Source organism: Capsicum annuum, chromosome 4 (assembly GCF_002878395.1).
Source record: "Capsicum annuum cultivar UCD-10X-F1 chromosome 4, UCD10Xv1.1, whole genome shotgun sequence".
In the NCBI taxonomy this organism is placed as follows: Eukaryota; Viridiplantae; Streptophyta; class Magnoliopsida; order Solanales; family Solanaceae; genus Capsicum; species Capsicum annuum.
The window spans coordinates 4,917,796-4,935,199 of NC_061114.1; positions in this window are offsets into that span (position 1 = coordinate 4,917,796).

Here is a 17,404-nt window from a genome sequence, read left to right on the forward strand (position 1 = left end):
CTATTGCACTCATTTGGAATAGCATCATGATGCCCAAGCATCATTTTATGTACACCCTTTTACGTGGTGTAGAGAGGTTAAATATTATTATGAGTATATATTTAATTTTATATATTTTTTGTTAAATTTCTTGCTTCGCCGGTGAAGTTGGGTATCTCCTTTGACAATGTATTATGTGATATGAAAGGATAGAGTATGTTGAGTTTAAGAAATTAAAGTATGGTTTATTTTGATTTGGCACGGATTTTAAGAAAAAAAAAACTTTTGAATCTTGTGGTCTGAAATTAAAATTATGTCAAATATACAAAAATATTTTTTGATCTTGTGGCCTTAAATGCGTCATGTGGAAAGTTGGAATAAAGTATTGCCAAAATTAAAGAAAACAGTCATTTTTTTTAAACCAACTAAAAAGGAATGTACGTTACTCTTTTTGAAATGAACGGAGTACTTTATACAGAAAGCCATGAACTAGAATCTGCAAGATTGATACTAGTGAATATATTTTTTATTTTCATTGCCAAATGCCTACTTAGAGATCATTTGGTTGGGAACGAGTTATTCCGAGATTAATTACTCTGAGGTTAGCTTTCCAAGGATAAGTTATCCCACCATGTAAATGGGATAACGTATTTCATCACAATAGTATAAAAGTTGGGATGAATAATTATGGGTCTACCTAATACCTCCAAATAAATGCATGATAAAATAATCCTATATTTTATTCAATTATTTTTATACCTTATACTTCACACCAAACGACTCCTGTACCATACATGAAATATAGTAAAGCTACGCAAAGTTAGTTGAGGAATGCGTAATAAGCCGTTCATCATGTGATCTTAAACATGTCATTTCGTGTGAGGTATACACCAACAACATACCCAGTGTATTCCCACATAGTGGTGTCTGGAGAGGGTAAAGTGTACGCAGTCCATATTACTACCTTTGAAGAAGTAGAGAGGTTGTTTCCACTAAACCCCGACTCAAGACAAAAAGACAGTAAACAAGCCATAATAAAACAAAAAGTAAGATAAAATAACAGAAATAAGACACCCACAGAGTAGTACTATACACTATCTAACTGAAAACACACACCTTATCCAAACCCTCCTAACAAGAAACTCCAACCTAAGATCATAGCCACGACTACTAGCATGGCTACAACAAAGCAATCCAATCTATTAGATACAATTCACTCCCATGAACTAGCCCTCTAACGTGATTCTCGTCCTCCATACCTTCCTATCTAAGGTCATGTTGTCAGTAAGTTGTAACTGCTCCATGTCATATCTAGTCACCTCCCTCCAGTATTTCTTTTTTCTATCTCTACCCCACCTGAAACCATCCATAGCCAACCGCTCACACCTACGAACCGGGGCATCTATGCCCCTCCTCATCACATGCCCAAACCATCTCAATCTCACTTTCGGCATCTTGTCATCCACCGAAGTCATTCCTACCTTCTCTTAAATTGTCTTAATTCATGAAGTGGGGGGGGGGGGGGGGGTAAATTGAAAATTTCTGTGAATCAACTATTGAGTCTATTCAGTCGACTTGCCTGCAAATCAATATACTTCACAACCTAGATCAAATTTAAATAAATAGATAAGTAAATAAGCAAATAAAAATAAAAACACAAAGATTTATCCTGTTTCGAAACACCAATGTGGTGCCTATATCCAGTACTCTCGAGTTTCAAAGCTTTCTTAGATCTTTCAAAGTCGAGATTGAGTACAATGATGATAAACAAGTTTTGAAGACTTAGTATGTTCTCCAAATCTTTTGACATAGCCTCGGTATGTATTACAAAGTTGACTCAATCCTATTCTTTATATGACAATTGTAAACTATAAAGTGCAAAGCCTCGTGAGACTAAGATTGGTACACTTTAAGATTCTTTCTTGAAATTGTGTGGTGTCTTCTGTCCTTCGTTTGACCTTTATAGTCTTTTGTTGTATCTGCTTCTTTTCTTCATAAGGAAACCCAAGGGTTTTCTTCTCAATCAAGGATTTGGTTGATTCTTTGATTGAGGAAGTTTGCACCTTATGGTATGTTCATATCATATATGTCCATACTTGGAGCGATTTTTCTTTCTCACAATCATATATATCCATATCATATATGTCTATGTAGAGAGTGTGATCTTTTTTTCTTTTGTCTTTCCGTGTGGTACGTTCAATCATTATTTAATGGCCTTGTCCATAGAGATCTTTAGTTGATATTGTTCTTGTTGTCTTGTCCAATGAGATCCTTAATTGATGTGGCTCCATATTTAGCACTGTCTTCTTTGAGGAGATATTCCTTGCCTTTGTGCGGGATATCCTCCTATTATTGGAGATCTTCAATATCCTGCAAATATCCACTAATTAATTTATCATTATTAAAACATAAAATGTAAATATAGGAGGCTAACAATCTCCCTTTTTTGATAATGACGAACAAGCATTAAACATCAGTTGATCACTTCCCTATCACAGTAGTCGACTTACTCGCCTGACTTGTAGGCACTTCCGTTGTTCCTCTGTTCCTTGAGCTATCAGTCAACTCTTATCCACTGATAGTCAACTTTCCCCCCTCCCCCCAACTTTGTAAGCACTTCTGATGTTCCTTTATTTCTCCCTCTTTTGGCATAATAATTAAAAAGAAACCACATAGCAGCAAAAAAAATAGTAGACATATAACTGAGAAATGATCTAATTAATTACCAAGGACTAGGCAAAAAATACTGTGGCAGATAGTGTGTAAAAATTGTCTTACAATCCATCAAAAACAAGGGACAGGGCCCCCTTTTGAATAAAAAGTCATCATTCACTAGTTATCCAGAAAGTATGTTAGCGTATTGTTCATTTTATGAAATAATTTGTCATAGGATTTTTCAACGTTTTTGAAGAAGGAGGAGTCGGTGTTCTGAACGAAAATAGCAAGATCATCATTGGAAGAGTTGATTGTTGAGATTCTGATGAGGTTTCATCCAAGGAATCAGAGAGGAGAGCATGACTGTTGGAGAGATCTTGAGGAATTGATTTAGAAACACTGGTCATGGAGCAAGTTATGGTCATGGGAGAAGTGTGGAATTGGGTTTTAAAGGGGCAGAGAAGAAGAAGAGAGGATTGGTAAGAGAAACGAGGAGGGGGGGGGGGATGTAGGCGACTATTGGAAAAGGGGATAATGGGAAGACGAAGTGAGGTGAAGCAAAATGTGATTGATGGAAGTGAAAGGACGGCAGAAGAGGGGATGTTAGGAAGGTAAAAAGTGCAGAGGCGGCAGGGATGTCATGAAAAAAGTTAAAAGTAATAATGACTCCCTTTTTAAAAATCAATTTTTTGGTTAAAAAATTTGAAGAGAAATTCGAAACAAGTAAAAACATTTTTATCCAAAAATAAAATTCATTGGTCATTAATACTGAGGATCCCAAGTCTTTTTTTAAGATAACAACATCTTTCTTCTAACCAGGGTTTCGTAAAAATATCTGTCAATTGATTTTTTAAGTTAATAAATGTTAAAGAAAAGTCTCCATTTTCTACATGATCTTGAATAAATGATACTTAATATCAATGTGTTTAGCCCTAGAACGATGCACAGTATATTTAGACAAACTAATAGCACTTGTGTTATCACACATTATGGGAACAGATTCAAAAGACAAATTAAACTCAAGTAGTTGATGCATAGTTCATATAATTTGAGTACCACAACTTCCAACAGCTATGTATTCGGCTTCAGTTGTTGAAAGAGTAGTAAACTAGCTTGAATAGCGTTAAAATATTTTAAATAGCTAGATACATATACAATATATTTTAAAACACAATTTTAATAAAGTAACACATAGACTAACTTGAATCGTGTTTAATTATTTTAAATTTAAGTGCAATACATTTTTAACATCATTAATAAGAGAAAAGTAAACACAAATTTAATACATTTTAAATTCAATATACTATACGTATTAAAGACGTATTGTACTATATAACTTAAATATTTTTTATATAAATGTATTATAAGTATTATACGTAAATTTCAAACATTCCGTTACAATTAAAGTAGTTTACGTTGTTAGAAATACATTATATTTGTTATGAAATAACAACTTTCAAAATCATAAAAATATATAACATTCTTAATATATTAGGTTTTGAAAAGGTCTGATTTGAATCTCTTCATTATTTCCTTTCGCACCTTTTCCTCTTTTAAATATATATCTTTAGTTCTTAAATATGTGAAATTTGTGATTATTAGATCACTTTTAAAATAATCTAACCTTCAAATCCAATATAATTATACAAATTTAGTTGTAAAACATCAATATTTAGATGACTTAACACATAATAAATCGTTAAATTTGTGGCCATTCACAATTAAGGAATCTAAGCTAGCTTTTATCTAATTTGCTAATATTAATAATTGAAATGTATCAAACAGTAATAACAATAGCCATAATGTGATAATGAGTACCTACATGTGTTATCTATATTATGGGAGATAATGAGGTAACTATCGCTTGACCCTTGGCTGAAGTAAATGTGGTTCAAACAAAGAAAATAACGAGAGATAAGACTTCAAGGAAAAATACTAAAAAAAAGCATGACAAAGATATAACTAATAATTAAAGTGCAAAAAACACTAAATACTGACAATGGATTAATATGCAACTCCAGAATAAAATTACAACTACAAATATGAAAAAAAGAAACAACTCTCAGTGTCATAATTAACACATGTCCTAGTCAGTGTCCGTCATAACCTCTTATTTAAGGTCGTGTCCTCAGTAAGTTGAAATTGTGTCATATCCTACCTAATCACCTTTGCCCTGTATTTATTCGACCTACCTCTACCTTTCTTGTAACCATCCATAATCAACCGCACACCTCAACACTAAGATATCTCCTTTTCCTATTTGTGAACCATCTTCATTTTGCTTCCAGCTTCTTGTTCATTATCAAGATCACTCCTACCTTGTTCCGCTTATGATCATTTCTAATCTTATATCTCGTAGTATGCTTGCACATCCATCTTTATTTTCGCAATTTTCAATCTCTGCATGTAGAAGTTCTTGACTGATCAATATTTTTTATTTGGGCAATATAGTTAGTTTAATCATCACTTTGTAGAACTGACGTTAAGTTTTTCAAGCACCTTTTAATCACAAAACTCCATCTGCCATCCGCAGTTTCATACATATTGCGCCGCTAGTACAATATCTGTATCCTCGTCGATGTTTCTATTACTTTAAAAAAAAAAATCTAAGAAACTTCAAACTTTATTCCTTCCGGATGACATGTGTATATCAGCTTCACATCATCCTCATATATTACTTCACTGGACTTACCCTCCATGTAATTTGTCTAGGACGTGTTGAATGTTAACTCTCTAGATTTCAGGATTTGTTGTCAGAAATTAATTGTGAGATTAACTCGGCGAGACTCATCGATCAAAATTATGTCATTTATAAATAACAATTGTCATGACACCTCACCTTGTATTCGCTGAATCAATTCATCTATCACAATTCTCCGAGACAAGTAAAATGAACTTAAAACTAATCCTTAGTACAACTTCGCCACAACTTAAATTACTACAGATCTCTACCTACTGTCCTGGCCTAAATCATAACGTACGTGTCCTTATATTGCCCTATTTAAAACAAAAATGCAAAACATAATTCCAACAATCAGATCTTTTTATAATACTATATATTTTTTATTCTTAATTTTAAAATGTGTTTAATTAGAAATCATAAAAAACAATCATTTATAAGTATTTGAGTTATTAATATCACAAAACTTGATTTGTTTAAGAAAAAAATATAATAACAATGTCACATTATATGTGGTCCATAATTACACCAGTCAAGTCAAACACTCCCTTGACTACTTTATATTTTCTAAGAGAATATTTCGAGAATAATCAAAAAGATAGTAATAATAAACAACCAAATTTAATTTATGTCCTTAAATATTTTAATTCTTAATGAATATGTCATATTCTAACCATTCACTTAATATGGACTATATAAATCTATTTTTTTTTCATAACTTAATTCTACGATAGAGGGATAAAGAACTAATTACTGCCTGATTTGGTGTTTTTCCTCAAAATTCCAAAAATGAGAAATAATATACCATCAAGCCCAAATTGAAAAATAGCACTTTTCATTTATTAACCTTTTCGTTTTTTCTTTTGGTGAAATGCACACTTGGCATTAGGAAATGAAATACAGATAAATATTCAAAAATGTACAAATTAAATACTACTTGAACTTTCAATTCTTTAGTTATGTATATATTTCAATTAGATTCTTGTGAAATTTTTTTATACACATCCAACTTATAATTACTTTTGATCTAATTCAACACTTCTCACCTACTTTCTACTCCATTCATTTTAAAAAGAATGACCTATTTTTCTTTTTAATTTATTTTAAAAAATGATCCTTTTTTTTTTTTTGCAACATTTTAATTTCAACTTTTCTATGTTTTAATTATTTCTACTTGTTAAAATGTGTTTAACTAGAAATCATAAGGACCAATATTAGTATTCCTAAATATTTGAGATACTCATATCACAAAACTTGACTTTTTAAGAAAAAAAATATAAAAATAATGCCACGTCTCAAACTTTAAATCAGTCAAGTCAAAACACTCTATCCGTTGACTGTAATTTTGTTAGTTTCCCCTACTATTTCCTGTTTAAGCAGCTCTTCCCTTAGTTTCTCTCCCCACTTTTTCAAATTTCATAGAAATATAAAAATTAATTTTTATTGAAAATGGTGGATGAGGTGAAGTACCTAGGAGTAAGGAAGACGCCGGGGGGGGGGGGGGGGGGGACAAGGGGGGGGGATGGATAGGATACAATAAAAACTTAGGTACATTTGACACTGCAAAGGAGGATGCATTGGCATTTGATGCGGCAGCAATCAAGCTTCGCGGTCTCAAGGCCAAGACCAACTTTCCGATTCCAAGCCTTCATAGTAATGCTAGTGGTGGGAATGGAGATGGAGGTGATGTTGTCGTTGCCGGTGAGTCTTAATCATCATTACCGAGATCTAGGTGTATTGAGATTGATTTGAATCTACCTCTGCCACCAAAAGACATAAGAAAAGTTGTTGGAGTTGATGATCAGAGATTTGCATGCATGTTTGTTTAATTAATAGTCTTGAAAATGAGAACAATGCAAATAAATATTTGTCTATGTTTTTATTTGTCAGGGACAAAAACATTAAGCACTTGTTTGATCATGAAATGTATTTACTTTATTCTCAAATATGTATTTACTTTACATTGATATTTTTGTTTAAATATAAAAATATCAAATATAATTTAATGTTGGATTTGGGAATTTGGAAAACACCTTCACTTTATTTGGTTTTAATTTATTTTTTTATGACGGTTATGTCCGGATCTGGTGCTCTAGCAACAGGTACCAGGTAACTTTATCCACACCAAGACTAGAACAGATAGGAAGAAATCACCTAATGTTTGTCTCTATTGTGAGTTGAACCTGAGACCTTATAGTGCTCATCCCGACCAACTTCACTGAACTTTAGGAACTCTCTTGTTCATAGATCTTGAATCTTTTGGTGTTACCCCTCAAAATCCCAAAAAATGAGAAATAATAAAACCCAAATTGAAATATAGCATTTCCCATTTAATAATTTTCTTCTTCTTTTTTCTTTTTATGGAACGTAAATATGGCATTAGCAAATAAAATACAAGCAAATATTTGTTTGATTCTTCAGGTCACCTTGACTTAGGGAGTTCAATGACTTCTTTGGCAAGCAACTCGTCTAGAATTCCAGGAACATCAGAGTCGGAAAAAGGATATACCCTTGCTTGTAACTCTTTCAAGGTTGGTTGATTTTTCAGTTCTTGCATTTATTTCTTTGGAGCTTTCTCTTTCAGTTTTTGTCTTGTGGAGGCCTTCTTAGAACTCACAGTTGTCACCATAGATTCCCCAATTTGGTCCCCTGACGATTCATTGAATTTCGTAACTTCTTTTCTAGGATAAAAAATAGGTGACGCCATTCTATGACTTGCAATGCTCAACTCCATATCATGAGCGAGCGTAGCTAATTCTTCAAAAGTTCGAGGCTTAATTCCTTAAAGGATATACACAAGGCCCCAATGCATCCCTTGAATGCAAACTTCAACCGCGGAAGTTTCAGAAAGCTGACCCTTGCAATCAAAGCTCAATGTTCGCCAACAATTTATGTAGTCCACTACAGGCTCGTCTTTACTTTTGTGTTTGTCAACTCCATCATGCTGACCGTACGACGGGTGCTGTAGAAACGATTTAGGAACTGACTTTCTAGTTGCTCCCAATAATCAACTGATTTAGACTCCAAATTCGTGTACCAATTAGAAGCGTTGCCTTTCAAAGAGCAAACAAACTGCTTGACAAGAAGATCACCATATGTACCAGCACTGCTACAAGTCTCAACGAAATGAGCAATGTGTTGCCTTGGATTACCCTTTCCATCAAATTATTAAAACTTTGGCGGTTGATATCCTTGGCATCGGTAAGCCATTGATTCGCTTAGAATACGGCTTTGAGTATCCTACAAAACTTTGTGCCTTAATGGTATTTACAATCATATCTTACAGTTGTTGAATTGTTAGAGTAGCAACCACAGTAGACTGCTTCTCTTTCTAAGATTTAGTCTTGCTAGGTGACTCATCGATATCCTTATTTTGCGGAGTAAAATCAAGTGGATAAGAAGGCTCGGGGATCGATTCTCCAAGGGCGAAGGACTCCAACTTATTAATCAGTTAAGAGATTTGAAGATCTTTATCCTCGACAGATTTCTTCAAAACTTCAATGATTTGTTCCATTATTGTGAACTTCTTATCCATAGAAGTTGCATTGGCCATCAAAGCGTTGACCTTTGTTGAAGCTGGTGAATCAGTCGAATCTTCAGATTCACTAAAATTGATGTCATCCTGACTGAATTCACCACATAGCAAGGACGTCAAATTGCCCCTAGGAGCTGTAGCTTCAGCCGTCATATGAGATTTGCTTTTTTTGCCTTCTCCAAAGAAGTGAAGTATTCTAATCTGTCCCAACCACTGGTCTTAAATTTGCGCCGAGTGAGGGGACTAACAAGGCTGAGCTCTTCAGATATGGTAGTAGCAGAGTTCTTACATGAGACATCTTTTGTATTTTTGAAGTCCATAGCAGTAGTTGAATTTGATTTGCAAGAATAAGAGATGGAAAGCAGAACTTGTCCCACTGGGTGTGCCAAAATTTATTTGTAACAATTTTTCTTAGTGCGGAAAATTAACTTCAAGCAAAAATAAACAAACAAAAAGAATAATTTTATTTAAAGTAGTTTTATGGGTATAATTCTATTATTCTCTCGATTCTTCTCTCCTAAAATTTTTCGTGATTCGAGGGCCTTTTGTAGCGTGATTCTTGAACTTCCGGATGATTTGAGCCTCCTAGAAATGTGTTTGGTGTAGACACATAATTTTGTTCCTCCCCAAAAATATTTTTGTCATTTTTACCCTCGTCTTACTGTATTCCCTCACCCGTGTGATTATATCCTACAAAAATACAAAAAATAACAAAATTAACCACTCAACCAATTAAATTTTAACACCATCTACCTTATCCTAACGACCTACCACACCCTCGGCTACCACATGTTCCCCACCCCCCTCAAATTCATGTTTTTATTCTCCCTTAATAGATTTATATACACACAAAAACATGGGCCCATGGGGAAGGGACACAATAGAATAATATATACACCTACAGTACCTATTGACCAGGGGGCAATACAGAGAGGTGGGAGAGGACCATTTTCTTCATCATCATCTTCATCCATCATTCAGGAAGACAAAAAAAAACTCACGAAAAGGAAAACACCATTTTTCTCTTCATTTTTTTGGGTTCGCAACACACACACACTCTCATATACTCACACCACACACACACTCCAATTCTACCTTTTCTTCTTCTAATTTTTACGTGATTATGAATGATTTGTGTGATTGGCATGTTTGAATCCCTGTTTGTTATTTGTTTGATGCTGGATTTGGAGGTGAAAACTTAATTGATGAATGGTGTATAGAATTGGTTTAATCAAGTGGTTAAAAAATGAAGTTGGGGGAGGGAATCAAAAATTGATAAAAGTGAATATTATGATATTTTGATTCATTGTTGATGTTGAACGTGATATGTCGTCGGGAAGGCAAGCATTAGGCTCGAGTAGGCAAAATTTAGAATTGGTGGATTGTTGGAATGTTTGGAATATTTATTGAATGTTTTGTTTACCGTATTTGAAAAGTGTATTCATTTAGTCGGGGGATGCCTCGAGATCTTGTACTTATTTACCAAGAAATTCCCTGACATATCATGTACGCAAAGGACATTTGTGATGAAGGCCCAAGGCATCGGGTGAAGCAACGGAGTTTAGCTTAGGACTAGTGTAGGTTAGAATAGGATTTATATTTTCACACTTTTATTTTGGACTGTATAATTGGACTGGACACTATATTTTGGATTTATTTTATTTTGTTTTGTTTATTTGATTGATAGTTTGGTGTGATCTTGTGTGGTTTATACATTCATAGTGTCAAAATAGCCGATATGCTCCACCAAGCGATCGTGGTCGAACCATGAGATCGGGGGGTGCCTAACACCCCCCCTCGGTCAACTATACGCTCCCCCGAACAGCCTTGTTAGTAAACCCCAGCATAGGTCAGCCTTTAGGTCATGCTTATGTGCATCATATTGAGACCTAGCGGGACCCACTTGGTCCTTTGTAGGAGACTCACCTCTAAAGCATCCCTACGTGCTAAATGTTGCATCTTTAGGGGTAACGGAGTCATTTCACGAACTGTTTTGGGCAAAAGCATGTTCTAGAATTAAAGGAAGTACGTAGATAAGGAAAAGTTTGAAAAAAAAAGGAGAAAAAGAGAAGAGGTGAATCGAAAAAAAGAGTTTCGTAGTTTTTTAGAGTTTTTTATGGCTTTTGTTCTTCACAATCTAAAAATTCAAAAAAGATCTTTACGTTTTGCACTCATTTCTCAAAATCAAAAACATCAAAAAGATTTTTTTCTTTGTCTTGTTTAGCATGCATTCACAATTCAAAAAGATTTTTCATTCATAGGAGTTTTTATAAAACAAAAATGCAAAAAAAATAAAATTGTAAGAGTTTTGTACATTTCACAAAAATATCAAAAAAAAAATTCTTTCATAGTTGTTAGTGTCATTTTTATGTGAAGTGTCAAATTGAAACTCAAAAAGATTTTATTGGCGTTTTCAATTTTATGTTTGTGCTCGTGTCTCTCAAGTCAGGGTGTTGGTTATTTAATCCTAAATTGTTCAATCTCGACGAACTACGCACCCCTGATTCTCCTCTCCCTGGAATGAGATACGTAGGCAGCCTATTGTGGGTTCGGGGATCTTATTTAAAAAAATTCAAGGAGATTTTCTTCACTCTATATTAGAGTAGGTGTCATATACTACTTTAAAAGAAAACTGCAAAAAAAAAAATTCTTTAATAGGTTCAATTTTCATTTTCATATGAAATTCAAAATTGAAAATCCAAAAATATTTTCTTTGGTAATCATAGGTTTCATTTTGTATAGGAATACGAAAAAAAAAAATCATTTTTTTTTCACTCTTCATTTAGAGTAGATGTCATATGCATCTCTAAAAGAAAACCACAAAAAAATTTTCCTTTTATAGTATAAATTTTCATTTTTGTATGAAATGCAAAATTGAAAACCTGAAAAGATTTCCTTTGGTAATATAGATTTCATTTTTTATAGGGATGTTAAAGCTGAAAAATTTAAAAAGATTTTCGTCAATTCTTTTGACAATTTGTCATTTTTCTTTTCTTCTTAAAATTTCAAGAAAAAAAGAAAAAGGAAAAGTGTTTATTTGGCCATTTTGGCAAAACTTCACGAACTACGCACACCTCATTCTCCTCTCTCGGGGTGAGATATGTAGGCGCCCTTCTTGGGTTCGGTGACCTTTTAAAAAAAAGATTTTGAGAAAGTGTTGAACTCTAACGCATTTGCTATCTCTTGTTTAGTTAGTTTGAGGTGGTTGGTTTGTGGCATTTTGGCTGGTCCTCCATATTGCACCAAGTCACAAAAAAGGTTATGGCCAACAAGGAAACTGATTTTGTTCTCACTAATCAGATAGGGAGTTCGAAAAATGAGAATTTAGGAGCTAATGAAGAGATTCGGAAAATAAGGCAGCAAATGATAGAAATACATCGAGCTTAGGCTAATGGGTTGCCGCCTCTTCCAGTTCCCACTGATAATCTGGAATATCTTTCTAGCTTACCTCCCATGTCACATGCACAATTTTCCATTTTTGTTGATATGGCACAATATGCATTAGGATCGACTCCGGGGCAACAATATTCAACCACTTCCAATGTTCATTTCCTTACTCCCCAATCCAAGACTACCACAAACTCGGATCCACCTGTTGTTCATGCTTTTGCGGTGCCAGCTCCACCCGAAGCTCCTACTTTTGATGTTCATCCACAAGCTGTGCCTCCCTACTCTATAAGAGAGCCTGCATTGAATATTACTGGTGATCAGCGTTACATTTTCGAGCCTACAATACCCGCCTGAATTTCCTCCTAGCACTGAGAGGCCTGTTATGATAGAAGAACAAAAGAAAATGACCAGAAAATTGAGAAGTTTGGAATTGGCTATGAAAAACCTGCAAAGACTTTGGGGTTACAAAAGTGTCTCATATAAGGACTTATGTATGTTTTCAGGTGTCAACCTTCCTCCTGGCATTAAAATGCCAAAGTTTGAGATATATGATGGACATGAGGATCAGGTGGCGCATTTGATACGTTATTGTAACCAATTAAGAGGTGCTGGAGGCAAAAAAGAACTGTTTATGGCTTACTTTGGTGATAGTCTTTCGGGTCTAGCCTCGGAGTGGTTTATTGATCAAGATATTGATAGGTGGAGTAGTTGGGATGATTTAGCTAATGAATTTGTGCAACAATTTCAATATAATGTGGAATTGACCCCTGACGAAAAATCCCTAACCAGTATAAAGAAAAAGAATCTTGAGAGTTTCAGAAAGTATGCAATCAGATGGCGTGAACAAGCTGCTAGGGTGAAGCCGCCAATGAAAGAAAGAAAGATAGTGGAGATGTTTATTCAAGCGTAAGATAAAATAGATTATCAACATTTGTTACCTGCATTAGGCAAGTCATTTATTTAGGTCCTTAAAATGGGGGAGATGATAGAAGAGGGAATTAAGAATGGTCGCATTGTGAGTTTTGTAACACTGAAAGAGACTACTCAAGTAATTCAAAAGGGTTCAGGAAGTGTTGGGGAGAAAAAAAATGAGGAGGATGCATCTACTATTGTAGTTGGACAGCAGGAAAGGTCAAGAAGACCACGTTGTCGTCACTCTCAGGCACAAACCCAAGTTCATGCCCAAGCTTCACATAATCACTCCCAAAATCCATTATACTCTGCTCCTCCCCCTCCATATCCAGTCTATAACGCACAGCCACATATTCAACCCCTATTTTACCCATAGTGGAATACACTAACTCCTCAGAGTCATCCTCTAACTCCACAAACATACCAAAACCCTTTTAAGCCTAATTTTCGATCCAAGCCAAATAATTAAATGAGGCATAAGTCAAGAGATAGATTCACACCAATTAGAGAGTCGTATGCCAGTTTATTTTAGATATTGGTACAATGGGGCATGATCACTCCTCTCCTTGGGTGCACTCTTAATCGACATTCAAGAAATTTTGACCCTAATGTACGATGTGCGTATCATTCTGATGCTCAGGGTCATAGTATTAAAGATTGTCAAGATTTGAAAAAGGAAATTAAAAAGATGATTCAAAATAGATTAATTATGGTGCAGAACATTGACAGTGAGGAAAGCTCTAGTTATGTTGATATGCAAATCAGTGGCTAAGTTATCAGGCTGAGAAAATGAGAAGTTACCCCTCTCCCTACTAGGAAGAGGTCTGGTAGCTTGTTTTGTTTTATTTTCTATTTTCTGAAGTATTTCAGGGTTGTAGTTCGGGATCTGTCTTGTTTTTTCCCTTTTTCGTTTATGTTCAAACCCTTTTATCTTTTATTTCAACTAAATGAAGTGCCCCTTTCCTTTTATGTTTCAAATACGTGTTGTTTGTTTGTTTTCTTTACACAGTACATTTTATGTTGATTCTAGTGATATGACATGCCTGCAAAATTTTTAGTCAGATCTTAAAATCTAGTTTAAGCATGAACATTGAATCAGAGGGTTAAAGTTAGAAAAGAAAGCATCTGAGAAAATAGGTAGAATGCTGAGACATTTGGTGATAAGTTCAAGCCTTCTTTGAAAATTATGGCCATTATTTTGAGAATCACAAGAATAACTTGGTCATCAATTGAAAGACATGTCCTAATTAGGTCAAACAGTGTCTTTGCGATCCTATTAAGAGGAACAAAAAGAAAATCAACTCCACAAAAGCATGAGTCATTCAATGTGAGAGATGTACAACAAATGTAGAGTTGTATATTCGACAAGTGTAGAAGAAAAGGTGGCACATATGCTCGGGGAAAGTTAGTGTTGTAAAACATGTCATAAGTGATATTGATCATGTACTTTTACATTGCATGCTATGTACTAGCATCTTCAAGGATTGATATGACGAAGGCATTTTATTCTGCTATCTAAACATTACATCATCCTTTGTTTACCCCATTTGAGCCTTAGTGTTATTTTATTTCATACACCTCTTTTGGAATCAAGATAGAGTCAGCAAAGCTAAAAGGAAAAGTGTCGAGCAAAGCAATAGAGTTAGAAAAACTTCAGAAAAAAAGAAAGAAAAGAAAAAAGAGAAGAAAATATGACCAAAAAGAAAGAAAAGAGAAGAGTGCTGAGAAAAATAGAGTTAGAAAGTTTCAAAGAGAAAAAGAGGCAATAAAAGAGAAAAACAAAAAATATTAGAATCAATCAAAAGAACAAGCCGCTAGAACTATGTGTGACCTGATAATCCTCTCTTGGGGGTGAGATACGTAGGCTGCCCTACTCTGGGCTCGGTCTAACCAAATAAATAGTTCAGAATTACCCAGTCAAAAGAAATTGGGGCATGAGTTAATCCTCATTGTTTGAGTCAATTCCAAAAGTTGTAAGTCATACCCCACTTCAAGTGTCGTTTGGGCCTCATGCCATACTTTCTTTCTAACCCTATCCAAAAGCCAAGTTGGAACCAAAGAAAGACCTTTAGATCAATCTTTGATGATATTAAGGCTAAGCTTGCAAGGGATATGATGATGCATTTGGGAACTACTTGTCTTCCTCAGCCTAAGAAATCAGGAGAGAAATAAAAATGAGAGAGTCTTATTAGTGAAAACTCTCACGGGCACCGTAAGACGATGGTAAGTTGAGAGAGATAAAAATGAGAGAGTCTTATCGGTGAAAACTCTCACGAGCACCGTAAGACAACTGTGAGTTAAGTAAAATGAAGATAAGAGAGTCTCATTAGTGGAAAACACTTACAGACACCATAAGGCAATGGTGAGCTGAGGAAAAAAATGAGAGAAGCTTGTTGGCAAAAACCTTCAAGGCGCCACTAGCCGAATTGGGTCTTAAATACAATTGACCTAAGGAAGCGACTCAGTTTCAAGGCCATTAACTCAACAATAATGGCTAGAAAGTTTGGATGAAAAGATCAAGCTGCTTAATCCAAAATGCATAGCATAATCATTAGTGTTGACTGTCATTTTTAGATGAATTTTTCATTTTTTTGTTTCAAAAGGAGACATTCATTGTCTTTTCTTTCTTTTCTTTATTTTTATTTATCTTTCTTGAGTCAGTTATCGAAACAAAAATTGTCATTCTATTTTTCGTTTCTTGTCTTTGAGTCAAGTCCGTGTCAAAACAAGTGAGAAAAAATTTCAAAACTAGCTACCAGCTTCTTTAATTGCACAAAGCAAAACAAAAGCTACCAAATAAGAGAGACATAATTGTGCGTCAAAAAAGGACATGCAAAAAGTTTTGTCAACAGAGAAGTCAGGGAACTCATGGAAATACTAAGGTTCAAAGGATCTATCTGAGAAGCATGTCAAAGCAGAGATACTATAATTGTTTCAGTCACTCTTAATAATCTGAGTTCGGGTCAATGATTCAAAAAGTCAATGATATATGCAAATGGTTGGAAGCAAGATTAAATGTGGCAAGGGAAAGGGCGATCACCGCGAAAGCTAAAGACACAAACCAGCCACCATCTTTTAAACTTGCAAGTTTTTTGTGATGAAATAGGAAACATATTACCTTCAAAGCAAGGACTTCAAAACATAAACATCAAAGGATGCAATGCCTCACTTTTACAAATGCAGGAAGCAATGTTGCTGCACAGGTTTGATGATAAAATCATGGTAAAAAATTATCATCCTATATCCCTCGGAGACACACTTGTCCAGGGATTTTAGTTTTTATTTTCTAGGTCATACACTTCTTAAATTGAACCTTCACTCCTAGGAGATGTACTTGCTAGTCGAGTCATTACCCTTGGCTCTTAGAAGACTTACCTTTTAGTCGAGCCATTCCCTTTGTTTTCTATAAGATGTACCTTTTAGTCGAGTTATCCCCTTGATTCCTATAATACGTACCTTTTAGTCTAGTTATCCCCCTTGATTCCTATAAGACGTACCTTTTAGTCGAGTTATTTCCCTTGATTCCTATAAGATGTACCTTTAAGTCGAATCATCCCCTTTGATTCTTATAAGGCGTACCTTTCAGTCGAGTCATCCCCTTTGATTCCTATAAGACGTACCTTTTATTCAAGTCATTCCTTTTGATTCCTATAAGACATACCTTTTAGTCGAGTCATCCCATTTGATTCCTATAAGACGTACCTTTTAATCGAGTCATCTCCTTTGATTCCTATAAGACGTACCTTTAAGTCAAGTCATCCCCTTTGATTCCTATAAGGCGTACCTTTTAGTCGAGTCATCCCCTTTGATTCCTATAAGACGTACCTTTTAGTCGAGTCATTCTCTTTGATTCCTATAAGACGTACCTTTCAGTCAAGTCATTCTCTTTGATTCCTATAAGACGTACCTTTTAGTTTAGTCATTTCTATAATATGTACCTTCTAGTCGAATCATTCCAATTAACTCATAGAAGATGCATTTATTTATTTGGGATAATTTTCTTTTTAGTTTTGATGCGATTTCTGGAGCCCTCCTGAAGAACGAAGCGAATACATGGAAAGTCAAGTAAAAAGGTGAAGAAATTGAAAGTCAACAGATTGAAAATAGCAAGTCAGGAGCCCACCTGGAGAACAGGGTAAGGAGATTGAAAGCCAAGCAACAAGTTGAAGAAATTGAAAGTCAGGAGCCCGCTTGAAAAATAGGAAGATGAAACTCAAATCAAAAGTTCAAAAAAAGCTGTGTAGATAGGATTT